At 42.2% G+C, this 20,474-nt stretch overlaps 1 protein-coding gene across 1 annotated transcript in view; it reads right to left on the bottom strand.

Moving 5' to 3' along the window:
* BAZ2B (bromodomain adjacent to zinc finger domain 2B) overlaps positions 1-20,474 on the bottom strand; it is a 259,702-nt gene that overhangs the window by 183,548 nt on the left and 55,680 nt on the right. Inside the window, 1 exon segment of the mRNA XM_048486766.1 lies at positions 6,481-6,522. The gene's annotated coding sequence lies outside the window, so the exon portion shown is untranslated.

The following is a 20,474-nucleotide window of genomic DNA, read 5'->3' as shown; positions in this document are numbered from 1 at the left end:
CGTTCTTACTCTATCTTCTCAACAAAAATCCTGTGAGGTAGGCTGGACTGACAGAGCAGATGACAGGCCCAAACTCACTCAGTGAGCTTCTATGTTAGAGCAGGACATCTGAACCTGACTCCGTCAGATGCGAGTCAAACACTCCAACGACCGTACCATGCCGACTCTCAAATATGAGTAGGGGATAACAATTATCTCCAGGCCATGTGAATCACTAGATATGTCTCAAGAGCAGGTTATTTAAGTCTTGAAAACCACATTTGTTGCGCCCATTGGTGATGCACTTCAGGGCAAATCTGAGGGGAGAGTTAAACCAAGCAACTCCAGGGAAAGCAAGGAAAGATAAATGGAACAGGACGAAAAGGTGGGAGATGGTAATGTACCAATTTTCAAAGGTATGTCATCTAGTGAATTTCCACAGCATGAGTGGAGATTTGAACCTAGATCTCCAAGACACTAGTCTGACACTCTTAAGCCAGTGTTTTCCAACCTTTTCAATGTCACGGTACCCTTGACCCCACTCTTCATATGTCATGGTACCCCTGCCATCCTCCCCCACCTTCCCCTCCCAGTTCCCCTGCTTGCTTCCCCACACCTTCCCCTCCCAGGGTGAAGGGAAGCACCGGGTGGGGCAGAATTGGCTGCTGACCTTGCGGCAAGCCCTGCCCCCTGGGCCAGCTCCATATCCTTGCTGGTGCCAGCGGGAGACACCGAAAAATAAGGGGAGCCGGTAGCATTGCTGCGGTACCCCTGGGACATGCTCACGGCAGCCCAGGTTACCATGGAACCCTGGTTGGGAATCGCTGCTCTTAAGCACTATGCCACACTGGCTTATTGAATGAGATGAACCACTCTTTCCAAGTATATGTCCCATGCCAAAGGCTATTGATATTACTAAAGAGAAGAGAGTTGGGTAGATAGGGATAGATCTACCCAAGCTCATTAAAACAAAGACACAGATGTAAAACAATTGAAATGTTTATTGCCTAGGAATGAAAGTCAGATACGTGAGACTACCAGTTCTCCTGCAGTAAGGTTCATTCTTGTAGCAAGGCTCCCTTGCTTTTGAAAGCTGCATTGACTCAGAAGAATCACAAGTAAATATGTTCCATCACTACATGTCTATGACAGATGTAATTGTTGGGGTCAAGCAACTGTTCACAAAGCATCTTGCAATTGAAATCAGGAGATGAGTATTGGCAACCACACAGCAGAGTAAGCCATTTCAGCTCGTGGTTGTGTTCCAGGTTCAACAGGCGTATTGTGAATGGGGTCCATCCTTGTCTCTACCCCTACACAAAACACACAAGCAGAATAGCAATTAATGTTGCACAGTATCAACAGTCATATCAACCTGGAGCTCTGGATTTGAGAGAGTGGCACCATGAAGGTACTCTTAAATTTCTATGCCTCTGAGCCCACCCTTGGTGTTTCCCACACTGTGCAGTTGCTGAACTAATACCTACCCATCCTTTATAAGGACTAGCATGGCAGCTCTGCAGTTTTTGTTTCTTCACGGTGCTCTTATCCTGGAAGGCAAATAGCATCGTAAATGTTTAGCCAACATTAGCAACATTAGCAAGGCTTTGAATGGAGGGCAAGATCATCACCCAGAAATGTGGTTGTGCTTCCTGTTTCTTCTACTTTCATGTGAGTTTACACTGGTTTGATGACATATACTGACAATGGAGTGATGTCATACTGACAATGAAGTGATGTCATACTGACAATGGTTTGCAAGGCTATCTACAAGGGTGGGGGGCTTTTGGTGCCCTCACGTGGGAGACACTGCTAGCAACTGTTGATGGAAAGAAGTGTTAGTGAACCAATGTTTTGTTTTGCCATCAAGTCCCAGTTGACTTATGGTCACATGGTGACCCCTTAGGGTTTTCTAGGCAAAGAATGCTGAGACAAGGCAAAAAAATGCTCATAGAGATGCCATTTGCCTGCCTTTGCATAGGAACTCTGGACTTTCTTGGTGGTCTTCTACCCAAGAACTAGGGCTTACCCTGCTTATCTTCTGAGATCTGACAAGATCAGGCTAGCCTGGATTAATCAGGTGAGCCAATACACTGCAGAAATCCTGTGAGAGTGGGGGGGAGAGACACTGGCAGTAATCATAGCTTGAGGCAAAAAGATCCTAATTCCTTGCTTACCTGTGTGGGCTGCGCTGGTCTTGAATCCCCAGCAGAAGGAGAGGAAGATCCAGGTTGGTGTTTTCATCTTGGGACAAAGCACCTATAAGAGTTCTGAGCACAGCAGCGTTAGGTGCTACAGGAACGATGGCTCTCATCATTGGTTGCTTGTGCAAAGTGCTCCCTTTTCTTGCAAAGTGCCTTTTCTCTAAACACGGTGTGTGACACCCATGCCATACACTGTATTATATGAAAAACAGCTGACCTGTGGGATGGATATAATGCTACGGAGAGCTCTGGCTGGCTGCAGACTTTGTGTAATAAGCTACACAGTAGTTATGCTGGAATTGCAGGAAGCTAGGGAGGGAATTTTTTTAAAACTCCCACTGAATTCACTGGGTAGTATTTATACTTATATCAGCGTCTTCTGAGGACAAGGCTTGGGAGGATACCAAATGAACAGAATTTGTTCATTAATCTGTTCCTCTCCAGCATGTGTCCACCACTGCCCATTGCTGGTCCCTACACTATTATAGTATTAAGGGAACACGACATTTCTGTACCTCAAGATACACAAGTGGATATTTGAGTTATACCTTCATACAGCTTAGTTGTTAAACCTAAACCAGTAACTGGAGAGCCAGTGTGGTGTAGTGGTTAAGAGTGTGGAACTGATATCTTTAAGACCCAGGTTTGAATCCCCACTTGTGCCATGGAAGCTCCCTGGGTGGCCTTGGGCCAGTCATACTTTTTCAACCCAACCTACCTTACAGAGTTGTTTTGAATATAAAATGTAGGAGAGTGATGTAAGTTGCTCCGTGTCCCCACCAGGGAGAACGGTGAGTATAAATAAATAAATTTAATAAATACACCCTCAATTTTTCAAGAGCCACATGTGACTATCTTGTGTTCCTGGTGTGGCTCCTGCTTCGTGTTTGAGAAAAGTGGACAAGGCCCTTGCCTAGTAGAGCCTACGGGTGGCAGCTGATTTTCATCTTGAAACAGATGCCCCCAGAGCAGGGGTCTGCAACCTGCGACTCTCCAGATGTTCATGGACTACAATTCCCATCAGCCCCTGCCAGCATGGCCAATTGGCCATGCTGGCAGGGGCTGATGAGATTTGTGATCCATGAACATCTGGAGAGCTGCAGGTTGCAGACCCCTGCCCCAGAGGAACCAGTAAGGTATAAGGCTCCCTGAGGCACAGACTTCATAACAGGAATGCAAGCAAATGTGACTCTTTGGGTTGATGGTAATTGTAACTGTGGCTCTCTGGGAGCCATGGATTGAATACCGCTATCTTGATCTTCAGAGGATCTGATGTAGGAAAGGAAAGCAAGTGGAGTATATATACTGTGAGGTAAATAGGTGAGGCCATCTGAATAGAAGTAGCAATGAAGTCTGTAGCATGTGAGTCACAATGAAGATAGCAAGGTCAATAGGTGAATGCATCTGAATAGAAGTAACCTGGCCTTTGTTCCCTTTGATTGCTGTTATCTATAGTTGTCCTGTGTTTGTGTGCAGCTGATTAGTCACTGTCTTAATTCTAGTGTTTTTCAACACTGGCAGCCAAATTCTGTTCATTTTCATGGTTTCTTCCTTCCTGTTGAAATTGTCCATGTGCTTGTGGATTTCAATGGCTTCTCTGTGTAGTATGACGTAGTGGTTGTCAGAGTGGTCCAGAATTTCTGTGTTTTCAAATAATATTCTGTGTCCAGGTTGGTTTATCATGTGTTCTGCTATTGCTGATTTTTCTGGTTGAAATAGTCTGCAGTGCCGTTCATGTTCTTTGATTCTTGTCTGAGCACTGCGTTTGGTGGTTCCCATGTAGACTTGTCCACAGCTACACGGTATGCAGTAGACTCCTGCAGTAGCTAGAGGATCCCTCTTATCCTTTGCTGAACATAGCATTTGTTGAATTTTCTTAGTGGGTCTGTAGATTGTAGATTGTAGATCAGTTTTCCTATGCGGTCAGTGGTTCCCTTGATGTATGGTAAGAACACTACGAAAAAAAGCCCAGGTTACTTCTATTCAGATGCATTCACCTATTGACCTTGCTATCTTCATTGTGACTCACATGCTACAGACTTAATTGTGACTCACATGCCAAGCTACTTCTATTCAGATGGCCTCACCTATTGACCTCACAGTATATATACTCCACTTGCTTTCCTTTCCTACATCAGATCCTCTGGAGATGCCAGCCACAGATGCAGGCGAAACGTCAGGAGAGAATGCTGCTAGAACACGGCCATACAGCCCGGAAACCACACAGCACTCCAGTGATTCTGGCTGTGAAAGCCTTCGACAATACAAAGCTTTTCTTTTTTATGTGTTTGCTATAAAGTATAAATGGTGATCAATGATAAGTATCTGCCAGTGGAGAAGACTACGGCTTACAGCTTCTGTGCCAAACAAAATGTGAGTTCACATCAAGGCAACCAATACAGCTGAAGTACAATGTATATCATACAGTTTGAGGTACTTCCATATCAAACTGGGGCATAGCACCACCAGAGTGAATAAATATTACCTGAAAACTTAAAAACTTGCTTTCATGAAAACATGTATCCAAACAAAGATGCTAGGATGGAACCAGACATTGCAATAAACTCCTAGGGTGCCACCAAAAGTAACACTTCTCTGTTAACTCCTACTACTTCTGTGCAATGTCCAGTTAAATATATTTTATGTCTTGACACCACGACACTGAATGACAGACAGTGCTGTGGAGCTCAGATAGGGAAATGGTCAAGATGACGATAGTTGGACTTGAGAGGTGATAGTGACATGTTATTGGGATATGTACCATGAGTCTGTCCCTCCCTCCCTCCCTTCGTCACATCTGTTTTACCATCAGGTTCCCAGCCCTACCATTCCAATGCTAAACACAGTGATTTGGTAAGATCCTACCATAAGCACTAGAGGGAACCAACAAATTACATTTTATGATTAAAACATGGAGTGTTGTTCAGCATGGGCTCCTTGGATTCAAATAGGAAAAAAACCCACTGCCTCTTAAAATCTCCACCAAGCTTACACCTTGATCACATGACCATGGTTTGGAATTGACTCCCCATTTTGGCGAGACTTGATTCTGTACAGGATTCAAAATGTCAGACCCATGGATTTTTTTTTGTTATTGTTCAATGTGAAGGGAACAATCAGACTGTACAGTCTTTACTCTCACTAACTGTTTTCAGTCACTTTAATGAAATACCACGTTGTTCATTTCTACCAATGACTGGAAACTCCACAACTGAATTCTGCAAGGAGCAAATGAACCATAATAATGAAAATATCCAACAGCACTGGAATATCATTTCTCACAGAAATGAGAAGCCACCACTTTCAGATGTGACAACGCTGAAAGCAAAAGAATTAATAGACACTACAATGCAGGCATTATTGTTTCAATCTTGCAAGGATGATTCATCAGCAAAAACATGTTTCTTTGCATGAATACTCTCCCCTGCTCCCCACCCCGAGTGTGCAAAAGATAATCAGGGATGAAGGAAGCCTCCTCAGCACCTGGCAGTATGCACACGACGTCAATTCTCACAGCGCTAATCCTTATGGGGATGAGAAATGTGTTTTCCAGAGCAACTCACCTCTGTCTCACTCTTTCACACACACCTTCGTAAGAAATATTAAATGGTTGATCCAACTATTACCATTATTGGATACGTTCAATGTATTAAATATGCGTTTAAAACTACAGAGTTAACACTTCTGTACTCCTCTGTTACAAATCATCCTCTCCTGAAGCTAGAGAACAAAGTGTTATCGGCGGGTTGTTAGATGTGCTTGTATGTAACATCTAAATTATGTTCTTAAACAGACTCACTGAATCAATCCCTAGGAGAAATCTGTCCCTACATCTGGATAATACATCATATACACAATAGAAAAATATAACTGCACCTAAATCTTATTGAAATTAATAGCTCTTGCACTAACAAGAGTGGTGCCCCAGCCAGTTCGCCATCTAGGCTACCATCTACTGTGGCTCGCCACCCTCCCTCCTCCCCAATTTTTCCCTGGGAAAATTTAATGAAAAATGGGGTTGGTCGGACGCCTCCTATTATTCCTATTATTATTATTATCAGTATAATGTTACCGCTGTTTTAAAGATTTTAATAACTTATTTATTGTGTTTTAAGTTGTTGTACACCGCCCAGAGCCCCTAGGGGATGGGGCGGTATAAAAATGTAAACAATAAATAAAATAAATAAATAACATATGCTTGGTTCCGTGCCTCTGACTTTCTCTTGGGCCATTTTTCTGCAGCCTGATATCACATACATAAAATTACCCAAATGCCAGATACCGAGGATGTACTTACTGTGATCAGATGGTCAGTTCTGTATCATCACTGTTTTGCAAGCTGAAATACACAAAAAGGATGACATTTACTTGAATGCTAAAACAGTTTTCTGAAAGCAAACTCAACAAATACAATGTTAAGGAAGCTCTTGTACCTTTAACAGCTGAGGAGAAGAAGGGAACTTTGGCAAGTGGGGAAAGGAAAAACTGTTGTTGCTTAAAATGCCTCTCTAAATAAGTTATGAAAGGTTAGGGGGTGGAGCATGTTCTTCCTAACTGTAACCCTACGTCCCACATGCTATTTCTAGTTACATTATGAAACAAGCAAAAAAGGAAATAAGTTCAGAAGTCATTTTAAGAGAAAAATGAAAGAAAACTAGACAGTGTGGTCGTGAAGCAGAAAGACTAAAATCTTTCCAGGATATTTCAGTATTAGGTAAGGGTGAATAGACTGAACTGTATGCCAGACAAGAATCAGAAAAAATGCAGACTTGGAAAATAGGTGTATACCATGTTCTGGTAAGCTCAGGTAAGAATCTGAGTGCATTCCTGGACTTTTCTTCATTGGCAAGTGACAGAGTAGTTAGGAGCACTTTTTACAAACTCAAGCTGTTACAACTGATCCTGTTCCTGGATAAAGCTGATCTCATGTTCACACATGCCTTGGTTGCAGCCACATTAGTCTACCACAACATTGTTTCCTTGAGCCTGCCTTGGTAAATGATCTGGAAATCTCATTTGGCATGAACCAGTATAAGTCAGCTGTGACTTGACTGCACGTCACACACACGCATGCTAAAAGGGGTCTCTTACAATATGTATATCAACTGCACTTTCTCCTGCTCTGTGTCACAGTTCAATTCAAAGTGCTGCTATTGCACCTTTAAATTCCTAAATGGCTTAGGTTCATAGCACCTGAAGAACCACTTTTACCTGTCTAAGCCTATTTTAAGTTCTGTGGCCATCAGGACTGTCCTTATTGTAGAACACCATGCTGTCAGACAGACTGTTGGCTTTCAGAAAGCCCTTTTAATTACAGCCCCTAAACTATGGAACCCCACCCTACCCCAAGAAGTATGATCTACACCATCACCATAGGCATTCTGGTGAAATATATTCTGGAAAGCTTTTATAGAAAGATGTCTTGCCAAGGGATTTAATTGAATGTAATTTATTACCCTATTCTCATAATGTCTTTTTTCTCAAAAAGAAAGGGGAGGAGAAATCACATGGTTTCTGCATGGGGTTCCCTTATTGTATTTATTTATATTAATTTTATTACGTTTATACCCCGCCCATCCCTAACCGCAGCCAGGCTCAGGAGAAAATCATGCAAATAGGATATCCAGTCATCAAATGTCCTTCTCTTTCCCTTGATCCACTTCTGAATCATGTCTTTAGAATAGAAGTCCAAGTTCTTTTTTTAAAAAATTCAACAGGCCTTTGATTGAACCAGTCTGGTGGACAGTGGAAACAAAAACAGCAAAATTTAGTTCACTATATGGATGAAATAAAATGAACATTTATTTCATTATTTGTTTTGTTTTTTATCCCGCCTACCGTGTTTCCCCGAAAATAAGACAGTGTCTTATATTAATTTTTGCTCCCAAAGATGCGCTATGTCTTATTTTCAGGGGATGTCTTATTTTTCTGTGTTCTGTTCGTCGGGCATGCTTCCAAACAAAAACTTTACTATGTCTTACTTTCGGGGGATGCCTTATATTTCGCACTTCAGCAAAACCTCTACTACGCCTTATTTTCAGGGGATGTCTTATATTCGGGGAAACAGGGTATCTCTTCAGTGGAGATTCAAGGCAGTTTACATTATTCCTTCATTTTATCCACCCAGCAACTCTATGAGAAGGTTAAGCTTAGAGACCATGATTGGGCAAAGGTTACCCAGTGAGCTTCCATGATATGAATGGGTATTTGAACCCAAGTTTCCCAGACACTAGTCCTGTGGTGGCGAACCTATGGCACTCCAGATGTTCATGGACTACAATTCCCATCAGCCCCTGCCAGCATGGCCAGTTGGCCATCTACTCTGCACTAGTCTGATACCCTTAGCCACTACACCACTACAACATAGCATTTCCTAGTGTTAGGAAGGAGTCTATTAAAGTTTGATCCCTAGACCTCTCTTGTATAATATATCTGAATTTTTGTGGTTCAAGCTGATAGCATATTTTATACACCATCCAGAAAGTGCCATCTCAAAGATCTCCTGAAGGTCACCTTTGAAGTCAAAGATCTTTTCTACATATTGTGATTCCCCGTGTTAGCCATAGATGAAGTTAACAAAGTCAGCCTCGTGATGAAATATAGCCCAGTGAGGGAAAGGGATGAATGACATAACTGAAGAATATTTTAATAAACCCTTGCAGGAAATAGAAAGGACTTTGCAAGACCATCTACTCTGACTAAAATCTTCCCACAGAAATTGAAAGATGTGTCATTTGTTACCCTTACAAGAGTAAAAGTGACACCTGAATGGTACAATTACCAAGCAATGTCATTGCCCAAGTGCTGTTTAAAAAATATTCTAACCTTAAAAATTTTCAACAGGTTATACCTGCTATCACCAATATATATATTTCCTCTGTGTGGCTTCAAGACAATAGATCATGACAAAGTATTTTCCATTCACTGGTGCACAATAGAGACCAACAGTCTAGCTTTGCAAAGGCTAAATATATAAAAAGATGGCATAAGGAAAAATACAAAATCCCTAGCCCATCATACAGTTTCATGAAAGGCAGATAACAAACTGACTTAACAGAACCTCAAGGCAATTCATTTAAAGCCAAGTCTACATGTGCAGCATAATATGGAGGTAGAATCATGGAGTGTAAGAGTTAGTTTTAACACTTCTCTAGTGCTGCTGACAAGTCTATCTTTTGGTTTCTCGCTGCCACCATCACCACATTGATGTGGCAGGAGTTTCTTTTCTCCCCATCTATATACAGGCCAGTAAACAAGTTTGGGATCATTACCAAACACAGGAGAGTTAGCAGGGTAAGCAGAACTTAATGGACCCCTGCCCCAACCCATTTAAGAAAACAACAGATTCATAAAGAAACCAAGACTTGCAGTTTCAGTTGTCAGACCATTAATCAAGATCTCTCAGTGATTAATTGATGTGCTTTTAGCCACAAAAATATCCTACTGTATTCAACCACAGAAAGAACTGACTCCAGATTCAATGCTGTCTCTAGAGGGTAACATGACCTGCGACAAGCTCCTCCCACTTCTTCCAGCCTTACAAGATGACAAAATCTCACAAGACCTCCATGAGCCTTGCCACCCAAATGAATGGCACTGGCTTGGGCGAAAGTGTGTTTTGCACAGACCCTATTTCCCACTTGATTGGCAGCTTCTTCTGGGAAGCATGAGGTCACCTCAAGCCCTAATTCACCCTACCCAAGGGATGCTCTGTGCACATCTGCATTTTCTACAAATAAGTCTAACTACTCCAACAATTTAATTAAGACTATTTTGCTGAAAAATTAATCTGGATTCTAATTTTCTAGGCAGGCTGCTGAAACCAAAGAAAAGTTGCCAGTGCCTAGCCTAGAGCACATATCTCCCTGACTGCACATGATAACACCATATGAAACCTCACAACAACAGTATGTTAGGAAGAAAGATTTTGGCCGAGACCTTCATGAGTCAGGATAGAGTTCTATTCACAGGGCATTATTAATGTGGGGGAAGTCTGTACAAGGTAATCCTTCACCAGAAATCTGAAGAAGTCCATTTTACCACTTCAGCATTCTGCCACCTCATTATCACCCTATTCTGTTGAATGCGCAGGACATGCTCGAGCAATTCCCATTATGAATGGCATTTTTTAAAAAAAGAGCTCCTGGCCTCCTTTACAACCACATTAGCAGGACTCAAAACCACAACCTGTAAAAGTAAATCGCTCTAAGTACAAGTTCATTGGTTTAACTGCACTGTGGATCAGACAAGAGAAGTAACTGATGAGCTAGACATAAAAATGCATCCTGTCTTAGATAAATTAAACTGTCTCCATTTGTATAAACAGCAGCAGACAACAAAGAAGTTATTCATGAAGTTGAAAGATGTATGTACAGTGGAAAGATGGAGAAAATCTTATTGCCAAATCAAAAATGGTCTAATTCTGTATCAAAACTCAATAAAACATTCTGCCAACATAAAATCTATACGGAGCTGGAGAAAAGAAAGTACAAGGAAGGCAGGAGATACAGGCATTTAAAAATTATCCTTGCATGTTTACCAATAAATTAACATGGTAGTTGGAAGGGTCAACCAAACACTTCCTTTAGAAGAGACACATGATCTGGGACCAAAGGAATCTCATTTCCTCAAAGGAGCTTGAAATCTGCCAGGGCTTGGAAAGCTGTTCTTTTGCTGCAATGCCATTTAACAGTAGATGACTTCCACATGTGGCAACGATTAAGAATTTGGGAATGTTTGGCTCTCCCTCTTGGACTTCATAGCATGTTACGCGAGAATGATTGGACCAACATCCTCAGAAACTGGAGAATAAGAAAAGCAGTTGCACTCATTTTCTTGCTGTAGAGCCACAAGCCTACATACAGGGCTATGAACCATTATCACGAGGTAAATCCCACAGAAATCCAACAGGTTTATTTCTGAGTAAATAATGTTGACATTGGACTGAAAAGCTGTCTGTCTGTCTATCTATCTACCTGCTGGTTTTGTTATGATGAGATTCACTTTTCTCTCTCTTTATAGTAATCTCGTTGTTTTTATGCTCCCTTGCAAACTTTTTGCACCACTGCTCAGAAGGAATCCACCAAATCTAACATTGGTCATTGCAAAATCTGGCTCAGTTTTCCAAAAGGTTTCTGACTTGCATTGAATTCCAAAACTGATCTCCTGTTGCTATGATCAAGTGGATAAAGGAGAACAATCTGCAGCTGAATCTCCACAAGACAGAATAACGGGGAAATTAGAAAATGGATATAGTTTGGAGCATGTGTTATTTTTAAGAACCCAGAACATTCCTACTCCAAAATCTGCTTAACAGATTGTAGATGGGGCCACCTACACTTTTTCAGAGGTTCTCTCGCCTGTGTAGAAACTGGCCCTCTACAATGATCCACAATTTAGTAATTTTCAGGCTTTGAAGACAACTCAGAATATGACTTGGCATAGACTGCAACGGATCACTTTTTATTTAGTATATGACAGTATATCTAGACAGAATTAGTTGCATGTCATAGCTAGTGTGTTTTCTTCTTTAAAAGTCAGTTTCAGTTTGTCGTCTACTTCCTCATCTCATTCACCAAGTTTGGTCCGTTCAGTAGGTGTGGAAAAGTACAAAGAACAAACCAACAAGAAAGGCATATGATTTGCATCTAACACTGAAGCTGAGAAAAGGTTAAAGGACAAAAATCAGTATTTGCATTTAAAATAATATTTATTTTTGCTAGTTTGCTAAGCTGTAGCGGGATATTATAGTTCTGTGTGATAGCCAATTATACTGTTTTTGGCTTCACTGTAAAGTGAAATATAAATGGTATAACTATTTCAAAGGTTATATATAACAACAACAACAACAAGCCTTTATTGGCATACAAAACAGGACAAAATTTCAAAGTAAAACAGGATTAAAAAACAGAGTTAAAATTACTAATTTCCAGTATAAAATTCGCAACAGTCTCGCAAAAGAGCACATCAGAGCTGTTCAGGAGGTTGGGTATCTTGTAACACTCTTGCCACTGAGAACATTGCAAGAAAATAGAATTCATATATTTCATGCGTATCTTATCATATTTAGGGCATACAAACAGAGAATGGTCAAGTGTTTCAACTGTAACCAGATCACAAGAACAAACCCTTTTAGAACGTTCTATATTCTTAAATCTTCCCTCCAGGAGAGCTGATGGCAGCACATTACATCTTGCAGTAGCCAAAGCTCTCCTCTGGGTGGGATTAATCAGCAGACGAAGATATGTTGCCATAATTCCACGCTCGCATGGGATTAATAAGGTAGTCGGGGAGCAGGTTGTCTTGGCTGCAAGAGTCAAATAATGAAAATCAAGATCCAAGAGCCTATTCTTAACTAGTCTGAAGGCTTCCACCTTTGTGAGCATAAGGAGTGATTCCAAAGGGAAACCAATAGCTTCAACCTTTCTAAAAGGTATACCATTCAGAAATAAAGTGATCTGATAACAAAGAGGGAATATAACTATTGGATCCCACTAGAAAATGTATATGCAGCCAATATTTTATGGCCCTTATCCATGCCAAGGTTTCTAGAGTTGTTTGGCCCATCTCTATGCACAGCGCAGCATAAGGCACAGGTTATATATAACTTCGGTGCACAATTCATATGCAGTGCCTATCACATTTATGCACGTGCAGTGTCAAATACACACGAAGCAGGGCTTTTGTGTGTGCGCGTGCATTCGTCCTATGCAGTGGAAGCTAAGGGTGATTCTACATAGGCCAAGTAAAATGGATTGAGGCCCCCTTTAAAAGCATTGGGGAGGGGAGTTCCCCAGAGAATTCATCCTCAAAACGCTGCAAATCCATTTTAGTAGCCCGAACCCGGGTTTAATGAGAATTGTTAATTTAGCAACTGTTTTTCACTAACCCAGGTTTCAAATGCTTTCTGCTTGCCTGTGCAAACTATGGCAAGCAGGAAGTGTTAATTCCCCACCCCCTTCCCTTCACCATTATGGTGGATTCCTCAGGCAGCCGCCATTAGTGGAGATACTCTAATAGGCAGCCACCATGCTGTGCAGATAGGTGGGGGAGATTCTCAGGTGGGGGGATTCTCAGCTGCGTGGTTTGCATGGAAACACATTGTTTCTATGTGAACTGTGCTGCCTTCTGCGTCTGGGATCCCAGTGATCCTGGCTGGCCCCTGCAGCCAAAATGCAAACGGCAGCAGAGGCAGCAGAAACAGGTTCCATGAACCCGTTGCTGCCCATGCAAAATCAGCCTGTAGGTACAGAGGCACCCCATAAATTATGATGGTGGAAGACTGACCACTTGTAAACTGGAAGTGATGTTTCACTAGGGCACTTGTGATAAGACACACATTAAGCACAATCATTGACATCACTTTAGCCAACTCACCCAGCAATCATACGAACACTGTTTTGCTTTGATTCAATCTCTTGAAGGACGCTCACAGCCTTGAACGCTGCAAGTTTTAATATATTTTGTTTTTGTATTATTTTATACCAATAAAAGGATCATGTGCGTATGTACATAAGTACAGTTATGGACCTATGTCAGCTGTGGAGCAGTCTGGCCTCAGTGTGTTGGCGAAGGACCTGGGCAAAAATAAGGAATTGGGGTTTGTCACACAGATTGGGCCTTCTTTAAAGGTTTCAGGGAGACTGTGAGCAAAAATAAAACATGAACTGACAAGTGACTGCTCAGACAATACAGACATCTGTCCAAGGCAATCTCCTCCCACTATAGCATATTTCCTTATCATGTGAGCTGAGGTGAGACGTGACAAACATGATCCAGTGCTTGCCACTTACATGGAACACTTTGCTAAGTTTGTTGAGACTACTGTTAATAACATTTCTGATTTCCATTGACGATACAACTATGTGTTTTGCAGGGCAGACTAGACATTTAACTTACAGGGAAATTTTCCCCAGGGCGGGGCCTCCCTAAATTATCCACAGGTGCTGCTTCCAAATCTTTTTTCCAGGCTGAAGTTGGCGACCCTTGAGGCCACTTGGCTCACGTTCTTCATCAGCAGTAATAACTGGAGTCAGCTCGCCCACTGTTTCCTTCCCAGTGGTGGCCAGTTTGCAGGAGGAAGCAATGGGTGAGGTAATGTCCATTCTCGTGCCACCGAATTGCCCGTGTCCAGGCTTGTAGCACCACAGGGGCCACTCAACTTAGTTTGTGCTTGGGCCATTTTTACCTCACAGTCCTCTCCTGGTGTTTTATCTCTGGCGGATGATCCCAGTACCGTGCGATTTCTATGTGTGTGTGTGGTTTATAAAATTTGCATCTTGCAGGATATGCTTTACGTACGTTTACACACCATTTTCTCTGAGCATGTGTGGTCCGTCTGTCATCTGGGTCATGTGTGAGGATGTATCTTCTATACATGTTTGGTTTGTAGGTTCTATGCAGATAGGATGTGTACATACATAGGATTGGTAAATGAACCTTTGTGAGGAAGCTCTGTTCTCCATCACTTTTTGAGGATGCCAGAACACCCTGAAAACCAGTTATTTATTTATTTTTGTCTACAAGAGACCAGCTGTCTCAATTAACTTGTTTTATATTACTGGGATTTGTTCTTTCCTTTAGATAAACCATAGCAGCCCACCCACCCCCCCTCTTCCTTCACACCTTCAGTTTGCTGCTCTCAAGAGCTGCTTGCTATACATTGTTAATCACAGCCAAGGGCATTTTACAAATAATCCCGCACTTCAAAGACAACATGTCCATATTTCACATTTTTAAGAAACTGCTCAGCTATGTTTAGAAATTGATCATTTTCCTTGTGCTCTGCCATTGTTTCTAAAGCACGCTGCTGCACTCTTCAAGGTCACAAGTTAAAAATGATTGACGAACGATGGTTAGCAAAATGTCTTCTAAGGCAGAAGTTAAATATATTCGAGTCTCTCACCATAATTAGTAAAAACCGTCACACTCTTATTATATTCTTAAAATAACTCTCTTTAAAGAGAAATGATCATGCTGCAATAGACTCTGGTTAAGATTTCAAGTGATAAAGATTAAAGCTACATGATATATTTGCATTATGCTTTGCATTATGTATGAGAAGACAGAACTTATTCTCACATAGTTCAGCTCATTGTGGCTTTCAGAGCACTCTGAATCTGTATTATTCATTCTTGCAAAGAGCATTTTCTTTCAGCAACCTCTTACTCTGTCCTTTAAGCGATGCAAAGACTAGGGATGTGCATTCAGGTGAAACCAAACTGAAAATATGCCTGAAAAAATACCATATCAGTATTTTCCAGTCACATTTAGCACCCCAAATATATCTAGGAATTTTTCACCATACTAAAAAAAAATGGTCCCAAAAAATCCCAGAAATATTTGGAATTAACCAGGAATATAGGGAGTCCTAGATATATTTGCAGGCTTCCATGACTGATTTCTTTTTTTTAATCCCCTTTTCGTTTGTTTTTGTTTGTTTTTGTGCCTCCCAGAGATCGATGGGCTCACCACAGACAGCATGATGTAATGATTAAGAGTGAATTCTAATCTGGAGAACCAGGTTTGACTCCATGCTCCTCATGAGTGGGGGACTCTAATCTGGAGAACTATGTTTGTTTTCCCCATTCCTCCACATGAAGCCTGCTGGGTAACCTGGGGCTAGTTACAATTCTCTCAGCCCCACCTACCTTACAAGGTGCTTGTTCTGGGGAGAAGGAGTTTGTAAGTTGCTCTGGGACTTTTTAAAATGGAGACAAACAGGGTATTAGTTTGTCTATTTCAAATCTAGTTGTCAGTTTCAAGGGTTTTTCCCCCCCTTGGTTTGAGTTGCTTTGTGTGTCCCCCAACCTATCTGGGATGCCCCTGTGTTGCATGCCATTCCATCATTGGCACGCCCAATATAACATCTAATCTACACTGCTACCCCCACCCGGCCTTGGGTTCGGGCGCCACACTTTTATAATTTTGTTATAATCTTGTTGTATCGTATTGCACTGTATTGATGCTGCTAGTTTTATGAATTTTGTAAATTGTTTTAACCTGATTTAATTTATTTTATTCTGTGTACTGTTGTTTCGGCCTATTGTATGTGTTCACCGCCCAGAGCCCTTCGGGGGTGGGCGGTTTAGAAATTTGATATAACTAACTAACTAACTAACTAACTAACTAACTAACTAACTAACTCACTCACTCACTCACTCACTCACTCACTCACTCACTCACTCACTCACTCACTCACTCACTCACTCACTCACTCACTCACTCACTCACTCACTCACTCACTCACTCACTCACTCACTCACTCACTCACTCACTCACTCACTCACTCACTCTGCTTGGATTTATTCTGCTGTAATTCTCCAGTTTGATATTTCTTTTGTTGGGTTTGAACTGCCACAGTGACTCTGGGATCTGCTGGGCCTCTGTATGTTGCCACTGGTTCTGTTGGGCTTACAAAGCCCCTCAACTTTCAATTTCCACGGCACACTTTCCCCGGTTTGACTGTAATCCCACTAATTTTGCATTGCTGGAGTGGCCATTGGGTTCTGCTAGGCTTCTGCACATTGCAACTGGTTTTGCCTGGTATGCAAAAGTGCCCCCTCACCTTCAGTTTCCACTGCTGAGATTCTCTGTTTTGATGCTACTTTTGTTTGGCTTGCTCTGCCAAAGTTTTTGTTTTGCTCAAAGTATTCCAGTGCAGGGGTTCTCTATCCTCTAGTCATACATCATTTTAAGCCGAAGTCCAGTAATCTCACAATAGTGATCGTGATAAAACAAATATGCTTGTGAAGCTTCCACAGTTTCACATTTATGTTGTTGTGAGTTCCTAAATAGCTGCCATCTTTTCTTGTTGCCCGTTAAAAGGTTCCGTTGCTTGTGTATACCCAAGGGTGCCATACAAACCCCTAAGAGGACCTTAGGGAAAGGAAGGACATTCAGTGGTGGAAGGTATTTGTCCCAGTCTCTGACCTTTGGCTTGTTTCTCACTATGGCACTCTGTTTGGCTTGTATTTCCTGCCTGTTGTTCTCTTGGTCTACTGCCAACACTCCTCAAAACTAGTGAGGTCATGACTCTGGCTTCCCTTCTTCTGTCATATAATTCTGTCATGTGACTCCCTGTTATGTCCTTGCTGTTCAGTGGATCCAGTGCTCAGTGGTTCCCAGATCTGGAAAAGCTGAAGATCACTGATACAGGCTGTACATCAGGACTGAAGTGAAAACTAGTTTACACAGAGGCAATGCAGTGGCAAATATCAGGTAATCTTACAACAAATACAGATCTCAGTAACCGACCATGAAGAATATTCTCTGTGTTAAAGGGATTTGTTTACATGGCAGAAAATGTAGACCCAAACCAGTTTGACCACACTAGAGAATTTCTGCCTCCATCCTTACCCCACTCTGCACTGAACTCATCATAAGTCAACCAGCCTCAGAAGTATAAAGCACTCACATTAAAGGTGAATCCCATTTAAATTAGTAACTTTTACTTCTGAGCAAACATAAACAGGACTGGGACAATTACATGCATTGGTTGCATCTCATACAAGCCAAGGAAATACGATGCTGAAAAGGTCATGTTTCTTTTACGCACATAACCTATGCTCACAATTTCACTTTTAGGGAATTGTACTCAAGATCCGCATAATCAGGTATACCAGAATGTCCACCAGCTTTGGCTTTGCAGGTGTCGAAAAATCAAGCAAATGTATTTGGAAATACAACAATTATATTCCAAAGAGTAGAAACAGCAAATCATTTTGAGACAGAGAGTAATATTACCCTAGATAATGTTTTTTTTAAAGCATTAAGAAGATCTGGAACAGTATTAAGAAATTAAAGGTAAATGATCTCTTTAGGGTCTTCATTTTTCCCCTCTGTCAAATACTTGCCATACATTCCATTGCCAAGGTGGCTGGCAGTCATTCCTGTGCCATGTCCAATTGCCCCCACCTGGAATTTTGCCCACTTTATTGAGAAATTACTCTGCTGCCATTGCAAATCGGTGTACAAAGGATTGCCTGATCCTAGACCTATATTTCCCTTGGTCTTCTTGTCTCCTTAGCCCTGGTTTTGCCACCTGTTACTATGCCAAACAATGTCACTCCTTCCACTTAACCGTACGAGAAAAGAGGAAGGGCAATGGAACCCACTTATGTTCTCAGTGTCTTTGAAAACATAGACTGGGTGCTCCAAAGAAGAGCGTTTGAAAAGCAGCTTGTCTGTTCACACAGCTGCAACAGAGGCTCCAGGAGGTGTATGGCAGCAAAGCCATCTGCAACCAAACAAGGGCAGTCTGTTCAATTAAAAGACGTGAGAGCGAAATTACATGCTAGTGCAGCATTTCTGCTGTGGATGTTTCTACGGCCAGCTGTGTATACACACAAGAAAGTCAAGTCTGGTTTAGCCCTCCAATAAGAAAAAAGGTTGAGTAGAAAAATATTTTTCCCCAATAGAAGAAATGGTTGAAATTTTCTGAAAAAGGTACGTTTGACTCTCCCCATTGACAGATTCCTAAGAACATGATTTCATGGTCTGTGGTTTGATTAGGTGACGTGGTCACCAGGATGGGGTTTTTTCTCCTGCCTCCACCACCATCATAATCATTGCAGCATTAAATTCTGAAGGAAATGTGGATGTTTTGGTCAACAGACCTTCCGCCTCCCAGTAGTCATGGATTTCTTCACTTGTGGTGATTCTGATAATGGATCCTGGAAGAATGGTGAGGGCCTACTGTACTAAAAATTAAGCAAAAAAGTTGTGGCCATCTTGGTTCACAGGAGTAGCTACTGACTACTGTATTAGAGACTGCACAGTCAGAAGAACTTTTAACAAAAAAATCATGCAGCGTACCTGAAATTGCTAAATGTCCATATTCACAGAAACACTGGCAATACCAAGTAAGAACATAAGAACATAAGAACTAGCCTGCTGGATCAGACCAGAGTCCATCTAGTCCAGCACTCTGCTACTCGCAGTGGCCCACCAGGTGCCTTTGGGAGCTCACCTGCAGGATGTGAAAGCAATGGCCTTCTGCTGCTGCTGCTCCTGAGCACCTGGTATGCTAAGACATTTGCAATCTGAGATCAAGGAGGATCAAGATTGGTAGCCATAGATCGACTTCTCCTCCATAAATCTGTCCAAGCCCTTTTTAAAGCTATCCAGGTTAATGACCATCACCACCTCCTGTGGCAGCATATTCCAAACACCAATCACACGTTGTGTGAAGAAGTGTTTCCTTTTATTAGTCCTAATTCTTCCCCCCAGCATTTTCAATGCATGCCTCCTGGTTCTAGTATTGTGAGAAAGAGAGAAAAATTTCTCTCTGTCAACATTTTCTACCCCATGCATAATTTTATAGACTTCAATCATATCACCCCTCAGACGTCGCCTCTCCTCATAAGGAAGGTGCTCCAAAGTAAACTTTATGCTTATTCAAAAACTCAAATGTCCATGAATGAAGTTGCCAGTAGTCACAGAAGTATGTTCAGAAACTGTTGTATAATGAAACCGGTAAGACCTAAGACAACTGAATACATATGATAGGCGATCCATGCACTGATGAACAGGGTGGAGTCAGTATTTAAAGCCTAGCACATGAAGGAGGAACACACTAAACCGGGGGTAGGGAACCTGCGGCTCTCCAGATGTTCAGGAACTACAATTCTCATCAGCCTCTGTCAGCATGGCCAATTGGCCATGCTGGTAGGGGCTGATGGGAATTGTAGTTCCTGAACATCTGGAGAGCCGCAGGTTCCCTACCCCTGCACTAAACCATAAACATAATTACACTTGCGTATATATATATTAAAGGTTTGTTGTTCTAGTGGTGTTCTGTGGCCAGAACGAAACCCCACAAGGGAAAACCCCCCACTAATAATACAGCCCACTTCAACTTTCTAGGGCCGTTTCCGCATGGGCCAAAAACGGCGGCCTGGGGGCGGTAAAAACGCTGCCCCCAGGCCGCCGTTCGCACAGGCGGCGCTGCTGAAACGCAGCAGCACCGACCTGGCTGCCCTTCCCCTCCCTCAGGGCGGCGTCAGGCCACCCTAAAAAATTCTTTAAAGGGTTGTTTTTGAGGGAACAGCGTCTTCTCGGCGGCGCGGTGCGAACAGCACCGCCGGGAACACGCTGTTTCCCTTCCCTTTCCCACTCACCTTGTCCCCGTCGTCGGCCTGCTGGCCTCCGAAGCCCCTCCCTCACTGTCCTCCAACCCCATGCGGAGCCGCCTGTTGTCCGCCGGCCTCTCCTAAGGCTGCCTGCACGCTATAGTGTGAGCAGCCCTCATGCATGATAGAATTCTTGCCGGGTAAATTTCCTGCTTACGTT

Source organism: Sphaerodactylus townsendi, linkage group LG02 (genome assembly GCF_021028975.2).
Source record: "Sphaerodactylus townsendi isolate TG3544 linkage group LG02, MPM_Stown_v2.3, whole genome shotgun sequence".
In the NCBI taxonomy this organism is placed as follows: domain Eukaryota; kingdom Metazoa; phylum Chordata; class Lepidosauria; order Squamata; family Sphaerodactylidae; genus Sphaerodactylus; species Sphaerodactylus townsendi.
Note: the sequence above shows the minus strand (reverse complement) of the source record. Positions and strands in the feature narration are given on the sequence as shown.